This window comes from Saccopteryx leptura, chromosome 3 (genome assembly GCF_036850995.1).
Source record: "Saccopteryx leptura isolate mSacLep1 chromosome 3, mSacLep1_pri_phased_curated, whole genome shotgun sequence".
Classification (NCBI taxonomy): Eukaryota; Metazoa; Chordata; class Mammalia; order Chiroptera; family Emballonuridae; genus Saccopteryx; species Saccopteryx leptura.
In genome coordinates this window covers 76,714,510-76,731,865 of record NC_089505.1, presented here as the reverse complement: position 1 = coordinate 76,731,865, position 17,356 = coordinate 76,714,510, and the positions used below count along the sequence as shown (strand labels likewise).

Below are 17,356 nucleotides of genomic sequence, written 5' to 3'. Positions count from 1 at the left end.
ACATCCCTCCCCCCATATTCCCTTGCTCTCTTCTTTCCTCCTTCCCCAAGTAACCACTGCACTCTTCTCTGTGTCCATGAGTCTCAATTTTGTGTCACACCTATGTATGGAACAATACAGTTCTTAGCTTCTTTCATTTACTTATTTCACTAAGTATAATGTTATTAAGGTCCGTCCATGTTGTAAATGATACTATGTCAACATTTCTACAACTGAGTAGTATTCCATTGTATATATGTACCACATCTTTATTTAATCTTCTATTGAACAGCATTTCGATTGTATCCATGTCTTGGCCACCATGAACAATGCTGCGATGAACATGGGTGTGCATGTGTCTTTACGTACCCATGTTTCTGATTTTGGGGGGCATATACCCAGTAGAGGGCGGAAAGGGTGGGGGTGGGGAGAGGCAGAGAAAAAAAGGGAAAGTGTCAGAAATTAAACCCTTGCAGAAATGAAGCATAAAAAAATATAACAACTAAGGATATTGAAGTTCACATGGAAAAAAGAAAGAAGAAAAAGAAGAAAGATGAAACAAAAAAAGTTTTTTTCCAGTTAAGAGGTAACATTTCCTTTTCCAGGTGGAGGCGCTGTACTACAATGTTTGCCTCTGCGAGATTCTTGGGCGGAGTAATACTGAGGCATCGTTGTCCTAATGATTCACCTACCTACCTCAGTCATGTTGGTAGGAGGTGCTTGGGTAGGGCTCTGCAAATTTATGGCTCTAGCAGTGACTTGACTAGGAGTCCTCTGGCGCCTCCCCCTCTGTCTCTAGAGAGCAGGGGATCAAGCACCCAGCCACCCCTACCTCACAGGAGAGAGCAGCCTGGAGACCCAGATGAGGGGGGTCCCGCACTGCCACTGCACAGTAAGAAGAACAGTGTGGGACTAGGAGGTGGGGGTAACACAGCCTAGTCCAGGGGTCTCAAACTCAACTCAGCATGTGGGCCGCAGAGCAAGATCACAGCCGTTCGGCAGGCCGCACTAGGTCTACAAAAGGCAACTGTTACGCAACACTTTTCTCACTGCAGTTGAAAACAAAAAAAAAATCAGTACAACAAGCACAATCGTACATGCAGTTTACTCAGTGTCACAAAACGACCAGAAACTGTAGTTCGCATCACAACTGCTGTTAACTAAGCTAATATCTAGCTAGGATGCTAGAGAAATGAAAAATACCAGTAGGCCCCTAGGCTTACTTAATTTTATCCAAAATATTTTGAACTTCGTGGATTAGTCTGCGGGCCGCGAGTTTGAGACCCCTGGCCTAGCCCCTCCTGCGATACCACTAAGCATTCAAAGCACAGCCCTGTGCAGGGCAGGGGCTGCGATCTGCAATCGGGTGTCCGAACTTTGGGAGCAGTTGGGTCGCAGATCAAGTGCGTCTCCGTTCCGCATACGCTAAACTCCACTGGGTGCGCGGGCAGATCAAGCTTGCTCAGGTACCACGTGGACGGATGTCCACAAGCTATTCGCAAGCAGTTCTTGAGAGCTCGCCACAGGCTTTGTGGGCACCCAGCGCCTGCAATAAATGGTGTGGCAGATGCCAGGAAACAGGCCTGCTCCTGGTCTTGGTTGTTGTCATCTCAGCTCCTTCCCTCAGACTCCTCTCTTCTCCTGGTTCCAAGACAAAGCCTGCGCTGACAGTGCCTCCCTCCCTCAGGTCCCTGAGGAAAGAGAAAAACTGAGTCCTCTGGCTTTTTACTTCTGTGAGCAGATTCTATCTTTGGCCCCCCCTTCATTAGGGTCCTGTATATTTCAATGTTTTGTTAGTTCCTTCTGCATCCCTGTGGAACCAGGACAAGTTTAATAGGTTTGATTCTCAGTCATGAATAGTCAACTGTTGGTCATCCTTTCTAGAGGAATGTGGAGATCGTGGCAGCTTTGGGGTCTGAAACATTTTCCTTTTCTCACGAAGGAAGTGAGATGTGAAGCATCAATTTGTAGTTGCATTACTTTAGTTATTGATTGCTTGTCACCTGTGCCTTGGCCTGAGGGGCTGAAGCCACACCAGTGACCCCTAGCTTTGAACCATTATCCTTGGGATTATGTTTTTGATCCTGAGCTTCAGCCAGCGACCATGAGGTTCAAATTGGGGACCTCAGTGTCCCAGGTTCATGCACTATCCACTTTGCCAGCACCAGTCTGGTGAAACATTATCCTTAGTGTTTGAATGCAAAGTTTTCTATGTTCACTGCAGGGCCAGAGGTATGTCCATTGGCACCTGTAGTGCCTTGAGTGTATTTCAAGTGATTCATCATCATTAGTAGGAATTCCCAGTGGGAAGAGTTTAAAGTGGACGCACCAAAGTTTGTTGGCTCTTCCAGTGTCCTGTCCTGCATCTGTGTGAGCTGTTTGATACTAGTTCCTGTGCACACACCTTCCCTGATAATCACCAGCATCAGAGAAACTAGATATTGGATACTGCTCTCCTCTGCTTCCTGTCATAGCCATAGTCTCACTGTGCAGTGTTCATATTTATATGCACCTACTGATGTTTTATGTCTTACACTCCTTACCAGCAACAGTGTCTTTAAGGCTTTTGGTTTATTACAGGAAAAACTACAGGGCCTCGGCTTAATGGGAGTTATTTATTTCCCTGGAATCCAATGAGGGATGTAGAGGAGGTGTATTGATGCACATTACCCTTACATTCATCTTTTCTTGTGACTATTAGGAAACAGAATCTGACAATCTCTACCTTTATAAGGCATTCTGTTTTCATTTTGTCTAGAATTCATGTTATTTCTTTTTTAAGCCAGAGGGACAGATGGGAACAGACTGTAAGGAAGGGAGATGAGAGGCAGCAACTAGTAATTGTAGCACTTTAGTTATTTATTGATGCTCAAGTCACTGATTCAGAACCCTGGGCTTTTCTGGATGAGGCACATGTGGGAGTTGATGCTTCCTGCTTCTGTCTTCGTTTTCACTTCTGTCTCTAAAAATATATAATATCTAAGAATTATAAAAATTAAAATGAGTAAAAAAGTGAAAATGTTATTTTTTATGATACCTACTATGCAGAGAATTGTGCTTTAGTGAGGAATCCAATCATAAACTGTACATACAATAGGTTTGAGATAACCATGCTCATATTTGCCTGACCCATTTTGTTCAGATGACTATTAATGCAGTCAACATGGAAAACACTTTTTAGATACCCAGAAATTATTGTGGAGGTTGTTGGGAAGGTCAAAGCAGGTGTGATGGGAACTCCAGTTAAGATGATACTCTATTGGCCCTGACCTTTTGGCTCATTGGTAGAGCATCAGGTCAGCATATGTATGTCCTGGGTTCAATTCCTGGTCAGGGCCCCCAAGAGAAGCCCCCATCTGCTTCTCCATGCTTTTCCCTCTCCTTTCTGTCTCTCTGTTCTTACCATGTGTGAGGATATGGAAAAAGCAGAGGATGCCCAGCTCTGGGGGGAGAAAAGAGGAGTCTCTCTTCCTGCACCTTATTCTGGTTCTGATTTTATGCCCTATAGGGACCACCTGCCACTAATGGAAACAGACCCACATCTGCAGGTAAAGAGGCCTGTCATTTTTGTGTCAGTGTGATAAAATCCACTGGGAATTTAAGTTAACGTTCAGGTGGACCAACCCTCCTACAAATGGATCCCATTAACAAAATATTCATACTTAGTTATAGCCTGAAAAGCTGAAGTATTTCTGTGTGAAATAATGCCTGTCCTGTTATGAAAGTAAAATTCTCTTTTGTAGGATAGAATATGTAAGTTCTTAAACTTTAAAATTATAATAATATAACAATCCTAATATTTGCAGGGCAGTAATAGATACTCAACTTCTACTTTTCAGAGTAAGTTTATTCAGGGACAATGCTAAAGCTTCACTAAGTTAAAGAATTTCAAGGTTATGTTTTAATTATTGAAAAACAATTCAAAATTTATATGAAAAAGCAAAAGAATTTAAAGAACCAAAATATTCTGAAACATAACTGTTGGAATGGAGGACTCTCATCACATTTCAAATTTTACCATAAGTTGTCTGTAATAAAGGGATTTGGGGATTGGCTAATAGATAGACATATGGATTAATGTAGTACAGTAGAGATCTAGCAATAGGCCCACACAAATATAGTTGACTGAGTTTTGAAAATAGTGCCCAGACAAACCAAGAAAGAAAGGATACACTTTCTATCAAATGTCATTGGAGAATTTGTATATTCAGGCTGTTTCAGGATTGCTGAGTTGTATAAGATTCCATAAGCACTTTTCCTGAGTGGCCACACCATTATCATTACCGTCACAAGTGTGTGTCACGGGAAGTCTACACCCATGTTAATAGTTGGCGTTTCTCCTTTTATATTTTAGTTGTTCTGTGTATGTATTGACACCGTGCTGTAGGTTAATGTCCAGTGACTGATGAATTATGGAGCTGAGGAACATTTCAAAGGCAAACATACGTTGTATATCAATGTTTGTAATTTGCATGTTAGAGTATGTTTTTTTTCCATTGTTTTTTTTCCTTTTACAATTTTGTACATTTTTAAAAAAATGTTCTCAATACCAATCCACTGTCTCATTTGGAATTATCTAATATCTTCTACTGTGTCTCATTGTGTGATTTTCGTTTTATTTATTTATTTATTTTTAAAATTTTTTCTGAAGTTGGAAATAGGGAGGCAGTCAGACAGACTCCCGCATGCGCCCGACCGGGATCCACTAGCCCGCCCACCAGGGGGGGATGCTCTGCCCATCTGGGGCGTCACTCTGTCGCAACCAGAGCCATTCTAGCGCCTGAGGCAGAGGCCACGAAGCCATCCTCAGTGCCCGGGCCAACTTTGCTCCAATGGAGCTTTGGCTGCGGGAGGGGAAGAGAGAGACAGAAGGGAGGAGAGGGGGAGGGGTGGAGAAGCAGATGGGCACTTCTCCTGTGTGCCCTGGCCGGCAATCAAACCCGGGACTTCCGCACGCCAGGCCGACGCTCTACCACTGAGCCAACCGGCCAGGGCTCTCGTGTGCTTTTCTTTTTGCGCACTGCTTGTGTTCATGAGGAATAGTTCTTAATTTCAGTGGATTCCAATTTACCATTTTTTTCACGAAGTTCATGGTTTGATATTCATTTAAAGAAACCCATGATTCCACAGAGGTATAAAAGTACTATTCTACATTTTTCTATAATAACCATAGTTGTTTTTCTCTTCACATTTTAATCTGTAGTTTATCTGACATTGATTATTGTTAATGGTACGAAGTAGGCATGAAAGGTCATGCTACTTTCTTGATTTATAGATTCACCCAATGCAGAGCCATGTGATAGAAAGACCATGCTTTCCTCACTGCATGGCAAGTGTCTGTCATGATTCAAGTGACTACGTGAGTCTGAGTTTGGATTCTTCTTTCTGCTCCATTTCACAAAGTATCTCTGCTTTTTAGTTTCTCAAACTCTAACATCTCCATGTCCATCAGAATACCTGGTTTGCTCTTTTCCCTGTCTCAGGTAGGCTGAATTATCACAAATTTGTAGGGGTGGCATTGGTATCATTGTGCTACAAATGAGGGAAATGTGACCTTGAGAAGAAGTAGCCTTCTCAAGTGTCCTTCAATTATTTGTGATGTGGGGGTGCCACAATGATAGTAAAACTATGTGAGTTTTACTGCCTTCTAACTAGACTTTGATGAATGTTTGTTTTACCTGAATTTTGAAGACTCTTCACAGTTTAAAGCGGTGAGTCACAACCAGCAATGCGGTGCTCTGAGGATGCAGAAATGACTCAATGATTTATGCCAGGAGATGAAGAGAGACCCTGCTCCTCACAGAAGCACAAAGTCAGGTGGAAACGGTGAAGTAAAACCTGCCTTCCAGGGCCACGGGGGATATGAGTTATCGTATGGAAGCAGAGTGTCTGGCACAGTCCTGCCAGGCTGGTCTTTTCCTACACCGTCTCTAGCTGTCTTCAGTCATTGAAAGATGGAAGATGCCTTCACCCTTCACACACATAGTAAAAGTAGTCACATCTATCACCTTCCCTTTTCCAGTTTAACCTTTACATCTATCTTTCCAACTCGCTTTCAGAATCTTTAGGTCCTCACCCATGGTGTTTCTGCTTTTATACTTCAGTTTGTTCTGTGTATGTCTTGGTGCTCATTCATTGACTTTAACCCAGTGACCTTGGCTCAAGCCAGTGACAATGAGATTTCTTTGAGAAAGGCAGGTACAGTGAGAGGGATTAACATTGGGCTGTTCCTGTATGTTCCCTGATGGAAATCAAACGAGCAACCTCCAAACTCTGTGAAGGTAATCCAGAGCTTTCCCAGCAGTGCTCAACTTTTATTGATTTTTTAGAGAGAGAGGAAGGGAGAGGAAAGGGGGAAGAGAAAGGAATCATTCATTTGTTGTTTCATTCAGTCGTGCATTTTTTTTTGTTTGCTTCTCATGTGTGACCTGACTGGGGATTTAACTTATAACCTTGTTCTTTCAGGATGACACTCTTAACCTACTGAGCTAACTAGCCTGAGCCAATTTTGAGGTCTTTCATAATCTAAATATTTGCATGTGGTTTTTTTGTTTGTTTTTATTTAAAGCATTTTAATTTTATTTATTTTGTGACAGAGAAAGTCAGAGAGAGGGACAGACAGGAAGGGAGAGAGATGAGAAGCATCAATTCATTGTTGTGGCACTTTAGTTGTTTGTTGATTGCTTTCTCATATGTGCCTTGACCAGGGGACTACAGCAGACTGAGTGACTCTTTGCTCAAGCCAGCGACCTTGGGTCCAAGCTGGTGAGCTTTGCTCAAACCAGATGAGCCCGTGCTTAAGCTGGTGACCTCGGGGTCTTGAATCTGGGTCCTCTGCATCCCAGTCTGACAAAGACGTCAAAATTTTGCACCTATTGATTAGTCGTTTCTCTCGTATATATGTTGGTTTCACTCCCTCATACATTTTACAAGCAACAAAACTTCCCGTAAGCAAAATGAATTCTTAGCTTTTGTTGAAAATTGGCCTTTCCCCAAATGTTTAGAATTTGATAAAGTGTTCTAGTTGTCTCATACTTCTTTGCTGTGAACATGAATGATAACTTTACAGTGGCTCTGTTAGATTGAGAGCCCCTTAAAAGCTCAGATTCCATTCACCCAACTTCCCACTAGGACTCAAAACAGAACATTCTCATCCTCCACTGTGAGGTTGTTAATTTGCTTGCTATTCTCTTTCTGCTTTTCTGGTCTTTGCTCTGAACTGTAGCAAAAAGTTTACCTTTGCCGAAATGTCAGGGAGAACTTGCATTGGAAAGGGACCTGACCATTAGGGGAGTTTAATTCACAATAGCTGTTTGTAAAAGCCTATCTGCGAGCTCAGAGTTGCCAGGTCCCAACTGTTCCTGGAATATTCCTTAACTCTTGGTTTTCTTCAGAATTTTTCAGGGACACCCAAAAGGACCGCTCTCATTAACCTATACTACGTAAAAAAAAAAAAAAAAATTGTGTTTCTGCCACAAAATTTTCCTCCTGCTCATTGTCAAGTCTGTAACCAGGCCACAAACCCTGATATGCTAATTTGAGCATGTCTAGGTGCAGGCAATCCCGTGCCAGCAAGCCCCTGCTGTAACTGATATATCAATGCTGCCTCCCGCAGCTCGGGGCTAACACCTTTTGCTGGTCTCTGCCCGCTTACAACCAGGTGCTTTTAAAACAAACTTTCCTTTTGAAACACACTAGCCTCATGTTTTTTATTCATATTGTGGATTCAGCCTTTCATCGAGTGTACGCAGTGAAATGTCTTTTATACCAACATGGCTGATGGAAATACTACAAAGCACTATATGATCTCCATAATCTACATTCCACAGATCCGGATATTGATTACCAATATATATAGTTTTAAAAAGATAGTTAGGGCCTGATCAGGTGGTTGTGCAGTGACTATAGCATTGGACTGGGACTAGGAAGATCAAGGTACAAAATCCCAGGATCGCCAGCTTGAGCTCAGGCACATCTGGCTTCAGTGCAGGCTCACCAGATTGAGCGTGAGATCATCGACATGACGCAATGTTCGCTGGCTTGAGCCCAAGGTCACTAGTTTGAGCAATGGGTGACTCACTGCTGTGGCCCCCTAGTCAAGGCACATATGCGAAAGAAATCAGTAAACAAATAAGGACCCACAATGAAGAACTGATGCTTCTCATCTCTCTCTGTTCCTACCTGTCTCTATCTGTCCCTCTCTCTGTCTCTCTGTCACAAAAAAATAAATAATACTATATTTAGAAACCACCACAATAAATTATTTGAGAATAGAATTACATTGAACTTTCAGTCCTAGAAGTATCAACCATAGAGATTAAAACTATTATGTATAAGTATAAAATCAAATTACAAATCTGTTAAAATGGTTCTTTGTTTTCACAACCAGACAGAATCTCTTCTAGTATCAGACCCAACCTTTGCAATGAAGATAGGAATGTATTGATCAATTGTACTCTAGATTTTATTTATTCATTTTAGAGAGTAGTTAATGGGAGACAATGAAAGAGAGAGAGAGAATGGAAGAAACTGGAAGCACCCACTCTGATATGTGCCTTGTCCAAGAAAGCTTAGGGTTTCAAACTAGTTACCACAGTGTTACCAGGTTAATGCTTTATCCGCTGAGCCACCACAGATGAGTCCAATTCTTCATTAGTAATCAGACATCACAGTTATAGTAGAGAAACACTACAAGTCTAACCAGTTTGGAAGGACTTTCTGCAGATAATGGCACACAATATCTGAAATACCAACTGAGGAAAAATAATAAAATATAATGAATGAGATGATGTATTTAATCTAGACTTAAATATATTACTAAAAACATTAAGCATCATCCAAAGAAAGTCTTCATTTTAAATGAGATTTGAATATATACAAATTTTTATTTATTGTTTAGAGAGAGGAAGAGACAGAAACCCACTTGATGTTTTATTTACTTATACATTAGTTGGTTGATTCTGTACAAAGCCTGAGCAGTGTTCAAACCCATAACCATGGCATACTGGAAGGATGCTCTAACCCAGTGGTCCATTGGCCATTTGGTACCAGTCCGCAGAGAAAGAATAAATAACTTACATTATTTCCGTTTTATTTATATTTAAATCTGAACAATGTTTTATTTTTTAAAAATGACCAGATTCCCTTTGTTACATCTGTCTAAGACTCACTCTTGACGCTTGTCTCGGTCACGTGATACATTTATCCGTCCCACCCTACAGGCCGGTCCGTGAAAATATTTTCTAACATTAAACTGGTCCGTGGCCCAAAAAAGGTTGGGGACCACTGCTCTAACCCATTGAGAAAGTTGATCAGGGGTATCTAAGAAAAATCTTACAAGAAATGTGTGTGTCAATATTATTACCCAACACTCAATGTTTGGGGTGTTATCAAAATGTTCCTCAATGTTTTTATTGATTGATATTAAGGTAAGGTGGGGATGGTAAGAGAAACACATGGATTTGTGTTCTCCTCATTTATACATTCATTCCTTGCTTCCTATATGTGCCCTGTCGGGTTACTGTTGCTTTATTGTATCAGGATGACACTCTAACCAACTGAGCTCTGGAGAAACAAATCTTACAAGTTTTATGAGTAATGCTATTTAAGCCTTACTAAATATTACCTTAGTCAAACTCAATGACTAAAAATAACTGCAATCAGTGTGGAAAAAGTAAAGAGGAAAGCCCTGGACACTACCGTGTTGGCCCCTTCCCCTTTCCAGTTGTCTCCACCCCTGATTTGTCAGTGTTAATGCCCCACCCACTTTTTGAAGAATTTAGCCAGCGGTTTTATCCTCCTGGATTTAGAGGCACTGCGCAGGCGCAGTTTATCAACTGGAGGCAGCTGTAGCGAAGGTAACAAGGCATCTTGTAAGGGTCTTCCCGGTTTAAACCTGACCGTCCCAGCCCCCATTCCTGCACGCGGGGAGCCTGAGGGTCGCTGCCGACGCTGAGAGCCCCGCTCCCTAGCCCCCAGCGGTGAGTGCGGAGTCCCGGTGAGAGGCCCCGAGCCTGCCCGCTTCGCTGCCGGTGCGGGCTCCGCGTCGGTTTCCAGGGAAACTGAGGCCGCTGCCCCCCCCCCCTCCTGCCTCGTCCCGAGGGGCAGCCTCCACCCCCCACCCCCACCCCTGCTGTTCAAAGTCCTGGGAGAGGGACAGTGTGCAGACCACCCCCCACTTCGCCGGCCCGCCCGACTTCTCTTGGCCGTAGAGCCCGGACTGCCCCCCCTCCCGCCTTGGGGACCTGCGGACCCCCTCCTGAGGCCCCACCCCCATTTACTAAGTGGCGGGATCCAAGAAGAGCACACTCTCCACGGGGTGGAGATTCTGGGCGAGAACGCGGGGTCCCCAGAAGAGCCCCCAGCCCCGCGAGGGGAGGACTGTGTGGGAGCGGCGACAGCGAAAGGGTCCCGGGGACGCGCATAGCGGGGCTGGGAGGGGTCAGGGGACGGAGAGAGACACGGGAGGGGGAGGAGAGGTCAGTGAGGGGCCATGAAGAGACGGCCACGTGGGGGTGCGGGAGATGGGACCACGATGGGAAGAGTGACAGTAACAGGGAAGGGGAGCGTGAGGGGAAGAAAGGGGAGAAACACCGAGGAGAGGGAGGGGCCCGGAGAGAAGGGTGCAGGGAGGGGGGCTGGGGAGCAGAAGAGGGGGCGCTGGACGGTGCACTCAGAAGGAGGGAGTGGCTCAGAGTGTTGTAGGGAAACCATCAAGAGTATCTAGACATTCTCCACACCAAAGTACAAATTTATATGAATTTTTAGTCAAAGCCGGTGACCGCACAGAGATCTAAGATCATGTAGCCTCGGGCAGAGTTTGAAATTAGCTTTTAAAGAGAAACTTATACACCGATTGGGGTACAGGGAGGACGGAAAGCCTAGCAGTAAAACAAAGCACGGAAACAAACTAATTTAAAATGTTTATCTGTGGGATTAATTCGGGGAGAATTGTGTGGGAACACCTGCCACCTTGCAAAACTAGCCCAAGGCCACAGCACGTAATACTAGCCTCAGGACCAGGGGTAGGGACTCTTTTAGAAAAAGTAAGTTCTGCTTAAAGTCTCTTTGTTTTAGAGAAAGTAAGTTCTGGTGCTTTTAAAAGAAGGGCCTGACCAGGTGGTGGCGCAGTGGATAGAGCGTTGGACTGGGATGTGGCGGTCCCAGGTTTGAGACCCCCGAGGTCGTCAGCTTGAGTGCGGGCTCATCTGGTTTGAGCAAGGCTCACCAGCTTGGACCCAAGGTCGCTGGCTCAAGCAAGGGGTCACTCGGTCTGCTGTAGCCCTTCAGTCAAAGCACATATGAGAAATCAATCAATGAGCAACTAAGGTGCTGCAACGAAGAATTGATATTTCTCATCTCTCCCTTTCTTTCTGTCTGTCTGTCCCTATCTGTCCCTCTCTCTGACTCTCTCTGTGTCTTCTCCCCAAAAAATAAATAAATAAATAAAAGGAGGGTAGTTTGGGGAGGAAGTAGGGACAGAAAGGGTGGTTTTGGGGTGAGTGTGCAGAGGGGGAAACAGCTCTGACTCAGCCAGTGGTGGGGGGGGGGTGGGGGATGGGACTAGAAATAGTGACAGAGGCACAGGAGTCACAGGTGTGGTGAGAGGAGCAAGATGCGGACAGGTGTGGAGATGGGAGCACTCAGATCAGGGACAAAGCAAGTTAAGGTGAAATAGGTTTCAAGAGTTTTAGGAAGCAGGTGTAGGGACAGGAACAGAGAAAATGAGAGAAAGAGCGGGGGAGGGGTGTGGGGAAAGACAGGAAAGGACGAAGGTGCAGAGAATCTGGGAAGAGACAGAAACAGATCCACAGACAGAAATACACAGAAGCAGGAAGAAGGGGAACCCGGACCTGCTGAATGGTGAGCCCATGGGGTGTGCATGATTAAAGTGTGATACACGGGCTTCTGGCTTTATAATCTATTTAACAGTCGCTAAATTATTTTAGTTAAAAAGATTTGAATGAGACTTACCAATCTCAGTTTGACAGCTTGTGAATTTTATGCTTATTTGCTTCCAGTAGCAGCCCTTGTTCACTCAGAGGGATGACATGTGTCAGTCATGGGTCTCTTCGTGTCTCCTGGGGACAAGAGGTAGGGGACCTGGGTCAAGAAATCACTGTCAGCACATGATACTTTTTCAAGATATGTTAAAAAAAATCTTTTTTGTTTTGCTTTTTTAAAATATGCAGTGGATTTACCTATTTCAAGTCTACATTTCACATTTAATTTTTTTTTAACTTAAGATAAATTTTAGTCTGTTGACTATTTGCTTTCCTGTAAATAGTCATTAACTTCTGAAATAAACATTGGTGATACCTCATAACTAGCGCATAACATTCTTTGCCAAATATGAGGCAGTCTCAGCTTTCTAAAACTTGACTGTAGAAGTCATTACACTAAAAAGGATTCCATATCATTTTCCTTTTCAACATATTGCTTCTAGTTTACATTTTGAGCCCTGCATTTTTTCTAGTGTCTGTCATGTGTTGAAACAGCTATTGGTACTTAGTAAACAATATTTGGGTATGTCAGTGTGCACTTGGTAAGGATGTGTACAATCTTAAAAATCATAACCTTGTGTCGTGAGTTCTTCTGATGTTCAGATTTTTCATCATTTTTGTAATTTGTTGAATTAATGTGAGCCACCAAGCAGCTGTTCCTCTCCAGTCCCTCCTGTCCACTCTCTGAAAACACTGAAGGACAGCCTGGATTGACCTGAAACCTAGTTCTTATACAGCCCTTTTATACATTAATTTATTATGCATATTTTTATAACTAACAATTTTTTCATGTTTCTACCCTCAAAACCTGTATTTATCATTTTTGGTTTTAAAAATAATTTTAGTAATTTTCTGGAAAAGAAAAAGGAATTGTGCCCAGGAAACAGGTCTTTCTAGATGTTCTACTCCCAAGCTCTCACAGTACTCAGAGGTCTGAGAGTGCTGTGTCTGATCCCCATCAGCCAGTGCTGCTGAAAACAGCTGAGGGAGCAATGCAGGTACCACAGGGACCTAGATAAAGATGCTGTATCATAGGCCCTTGTAAAGCCAGTAGCCATAGCCACCATCACAGCTGCCTGGCCCATGCAGGTTTGCATTTGATTCAAATAGACGGTAGTGAAACAACAAAACCAAGAACTGGTGGGCCATTAGCTTTAATTCTAGCTCGCACTGGGTGGGTGAGAAATACACACAGTGGGAAAACACTCCCCTTTCCATTCAGGGCTCCCAAAGCCACTGACTTATCCGAGTTTCCTAGAATCAAAGGTTTCTACCTCACCAGCCTTATTCACCTCTGTTACTCATCTCCTTCTTTCTGCACAAACTGGCTTCTCCTTCAGCACTCCACCATCTTGGCTGCTTCTCCTTGCAATGCTCATTTCAGGAACTGAGAGAGCCTGTGGTCTCTCTTATTTTATAGTGTAGAAATTAAAACCTTTAATCCAATATACAAACAAGGAAGTCTCTGATACAAAGCCACTTACTGAGGCATAATGGGATTCCTCATAAGAGTGCACCATCCCACATCATGCAACAGTCAAGGGTGTGGAGAAAGGCTTAGTGTTGAGACAATCTTAGTATTAAAAGGGTGAGAAAGGCTTAGTCTTAAAACTAAGCCTTAGGCTATAAGGACCCTGCCTTTGTACAGCCTGTTCCTCACACACAATGCAAACTATAAGCGAGCAAACATACATCATATTTGCAAACTTATTTGACCCATAGCCCCACTGCAGACCTGCAGAACCACAACTTAGAGTGGAGCCCTCATTCCCAAGGGACCTGCATGCTTATTAAAGCTAAACTGCCCCCCCACCACGTGTTTCAGGTTAGATCAGGTGTGGCCAACAGTTTTTGCCCCTGGGCCAGATTAGAAAGAAAACTTTTTTCATGGGCTAGACAAAATATTAAAATTAAAAAATGTTAAATACAAAAATGATTTATTTAAGTAAATAAAATTTTATTATGTAACTTGTTTATGAATAAGTGAGTGAAAAAAATTTAATATACAGTATTATTTTAATAAAAATATAATTACATACTGTATAAATATCCAAACTATCGCAATCAATCAAAACAATATTTAATTAGTAGAATGAGCTTGAAGGGGTTATATCACAAATAAAACAATTATTTCATTTTACAAACAGCCTGGACACGTTTTTCAGTTATCAACTGCAGCAATTGTCTATGCTAACAATGCCACTTGATTCAGCACACTTGACCACAAAAATAACAAATTGTTTGACCTTGGGTGTGCACTGGCAAACTCCGCCTAAAAGAATGTGGCTTTCACATCGCCACTAAACATCAAACAGTTCATATCGAGTACAGACGAGTATAAAAGTTGTAAATCTTTATAATGGAATTTTTTTAAAAAATGAAGTATCGCACATTCATTCAACCAATTATTGGAAGTTAACCCTAGTTAGTTACACGCAGAATTCTTTTCCACATATCACTATCTTCTTAAATATCTCGATTTTCAATAATCAAAGATGCTTCCGCTTCTGAGTAGCTGAGATTTTAAAGTAGCGGAAAATATTAAAAATTTAATCGCGGGCCGCATAAACTTATTATGCAGGCCGGATCCGGCCGCAGGTCCTGTGTTGGCCATGCCTGGGTTAGACCAACTGAGAGGACTGTTAAGGAAGGACATCACCTGAGACCTCTCCTACAGACTGGGAGAGCTGCTCTGGGTGGAGCAGCATTGGTGTGTTCATGAGCTGCTCCAGGTGGTTTCCAAGGTGAGCCCAGGGAGTCACAGGAAGGTTTTGGGTTTCATTTATTTTTGTTTCTTTGTTCTTTAAAAAAAGTTTATTTAGAATGTCATAGAGGTAAAAGTGGGTTTAGGGAACAAGTTTCAGAGGCAAAAGAGGAACCCTGGAATCTTAGGAGAGAAACAGGGAAAGGTAAGAGGGGAGCACCCAGAATGCATTAGTGAGAGTGGGGAGCAGGGATGGTCAGGGGAGGTGACAGGGTGTTGTGTTGGGTTTGGGCGTTCAGGAGAGCAGCGCCCGTTCTCATTGCTGTGGGAGTGTGTGGACGTCTGAGGGAGGACAGACAGGTGAAGACAGGAAAATAATACAGTGTAGTCACCCTGCAGGAGCGCTTTTGTCTGACTCCAGTGAGGAAGGACAGGAGAGTGTGGCCTTTCCAACATTTCCAGGTCCTTCTGTCTGTGAGTGAGGTGGAAATGGATAGAGGGGCTGTGTGGACACCTGTGGCGGCACATTCTCCAAATGCAGACTTGACTCCTCAACATATTGTCACCTGAAAAAACAAGCAGGAGCCAGACCAGGACAGAATGGCTGCTTCTCAGGTAAGTGATGTGTCCTGGGCAGAGGCTGTGTTTGCTTTTCCTTCTAACTTCATTGGATTTAAGATTGTAATTCCCTACTTCTCCTGTTCCTGCCCAGTGAAGTTTGTTTTATTTACTCATTTTTCCTTTTTTAAATTGTCAAAATGAGCAGCTTGTATACTTCCCTCTTTTGTCCCTGAGCCTTCTGTGCCTTCTCTCCATCCAGGCTCCCTGAGGGCGTGAATAATTCCCATGGTGAATTAATGACCTTCTACTGACATCAACCTGGGAGGGCACCTGTGTTGAACATCCTTATGAGGACAGGCCCCAGGCTGGGGCAACAGTGAAGGGAATGTAGGCTTTAGGTTCATGTGACTGTAGTATCATCTCTGTGGGTCAGGATTACGGAACTGCAGGTAGGAAAAGCTGAAGAAGTTCCCACAGAGAAGAGCAGCTAGAAGAGACTTGCTCACTAGGTTGTTGAGAAAGACTTGCTATTTAAAGGGAATGTTGCCTGACCTGTGGTGGCGCAGTGGATAAAGCTTCGACCTGGAACGCTGAGGACGCTGGTTCAAGGCCCTGGGCTTGCCTGGTTAAGGCACATATGGGAGTTGATGCTTTCTGCTCCTCCTTTCTCTCTCTCTCTCTCTCTCTCTCTCTCTCTCTCTCTCTTCTCTAAAATGAATAAATAAAGTTTAAAGGCAATGTTGAAGAACAGAACAAGGGAGGACACATGTGGATGGACAATTGCAAAAATTGTAGATTACGTTTGAATTAAAACTCAAGGTCTACCCTCTACTCTGTTTCACAAAATAGTCTCACAGCAAAGTAAGAATTATCTAGTTCTAAGATTGTGTATGGTAAATTTTCACATAGGATTGTGGTTGCTAGGCATCCTATTCTGTGAGAACAATAAACTTAATAAAAAATTTTCAGCTTAAAATTATGTATGCATTTTCCCTCGTGTTTTCTTCCCCTGTGCTATTCAGAGTGTGGCACGGGGACCAGAGACACTGGTGTCACTGGTACAAAGTGAACATGTTACACAGGTGGGACAGGCCCCATCCCAGAGCCCCTGAGTAAGAGTCAGTGTTTTTAGAAAGTGCAGTTCACTGTTGTCTGTGTCAGAATTGAAGGACTTCCATTTCCACCTCATCCTGTTTCAACTGAGAAATATGCACAACTGCTTGTGAATGATACAAATCCACGTGCCTGTGTTGATACCTTCATTTGTTTGTTTGATTGATTGATTGACTGATTTAGAGAGAGAGAAAAACATGAATTTGCTGTTTCACTTCTTTATGCATTCATTGGTTGTATTTGCCTTGATCGGGGATTGAACTTGCAACCTGGCATATTAGGATAATGCTCCAACTGATTGAGATACCAGGACAGGGTGTTGCCGTAATTTTAAATTTTATTTTTTTGGCTGGTTAGCTTGGTGCAAAAACATCTGCCTGGTGTGTGAAAGTCCTGGGTTTAATCCCCAGTCAGGGCACACAGGAAAAGTGACCATATGCTTCTCCACTGCTCCTCCTCCCTTCTCTTTCTGTCTCTCTTTCTTTCTCTCTCTCTCTCTCTCTCTCTCTCTTCCTGCATTTGTGGCTCAAATGGTTCTAGCAAGGTAATTCCAGGTGCTGAGGATGTCTCCATGGCCTCATCTCAGGTGCTAAAATAGCTTTGTTGCCGAGCAATGGAGCAGACGCCCCAGATGGGCAGAACATTGCCTGGTAGGGGCTTGTCAGGTGGATTTTCGTTGGGCACGTGTGGGAGCCTGTTCTGCCTCCTTGCCTTAACTTAGTAAAACAAAATTTATTTTCCTGAAAAGTAAAGTCTGTGCAGTTGAGGACAGGTGTCATCCTCCTTACTCAGTGTTAGAATATATGTTAAAGAATATTACTGTGTATAAAAAAAATAAAAATATTACTGTGTGTAAAAGAACAAAAACAAAAACTTTTAAGAAAAGAGAATATTACTAGGTGAAAATGATCTTACTGGATAATTCAGAATTCTGTCCTAGGTAAAAAACCGCCTCTCCTGTGTTTTCATGTTGGGTGATGTTGTTGTGAGTCGGGGG

The 17,356-nt window shown here is 43.1% G+C and overlaps 1 protein-coding gene across 1 annotated transcript in view; it reads right to left on the bottom strand.

Annotated features, from left to right (window-relative positions):
- LOC136399327 (zinc finger protein 420-like) overlaps positions 1–17,356 on the bottom strand; it is a 375,158-nt gene that overhangs the window by 217,780 nt on the left and 140,022 nt on the right. The gene's annotated exons all lie outside the window — the stretch shown is intronic.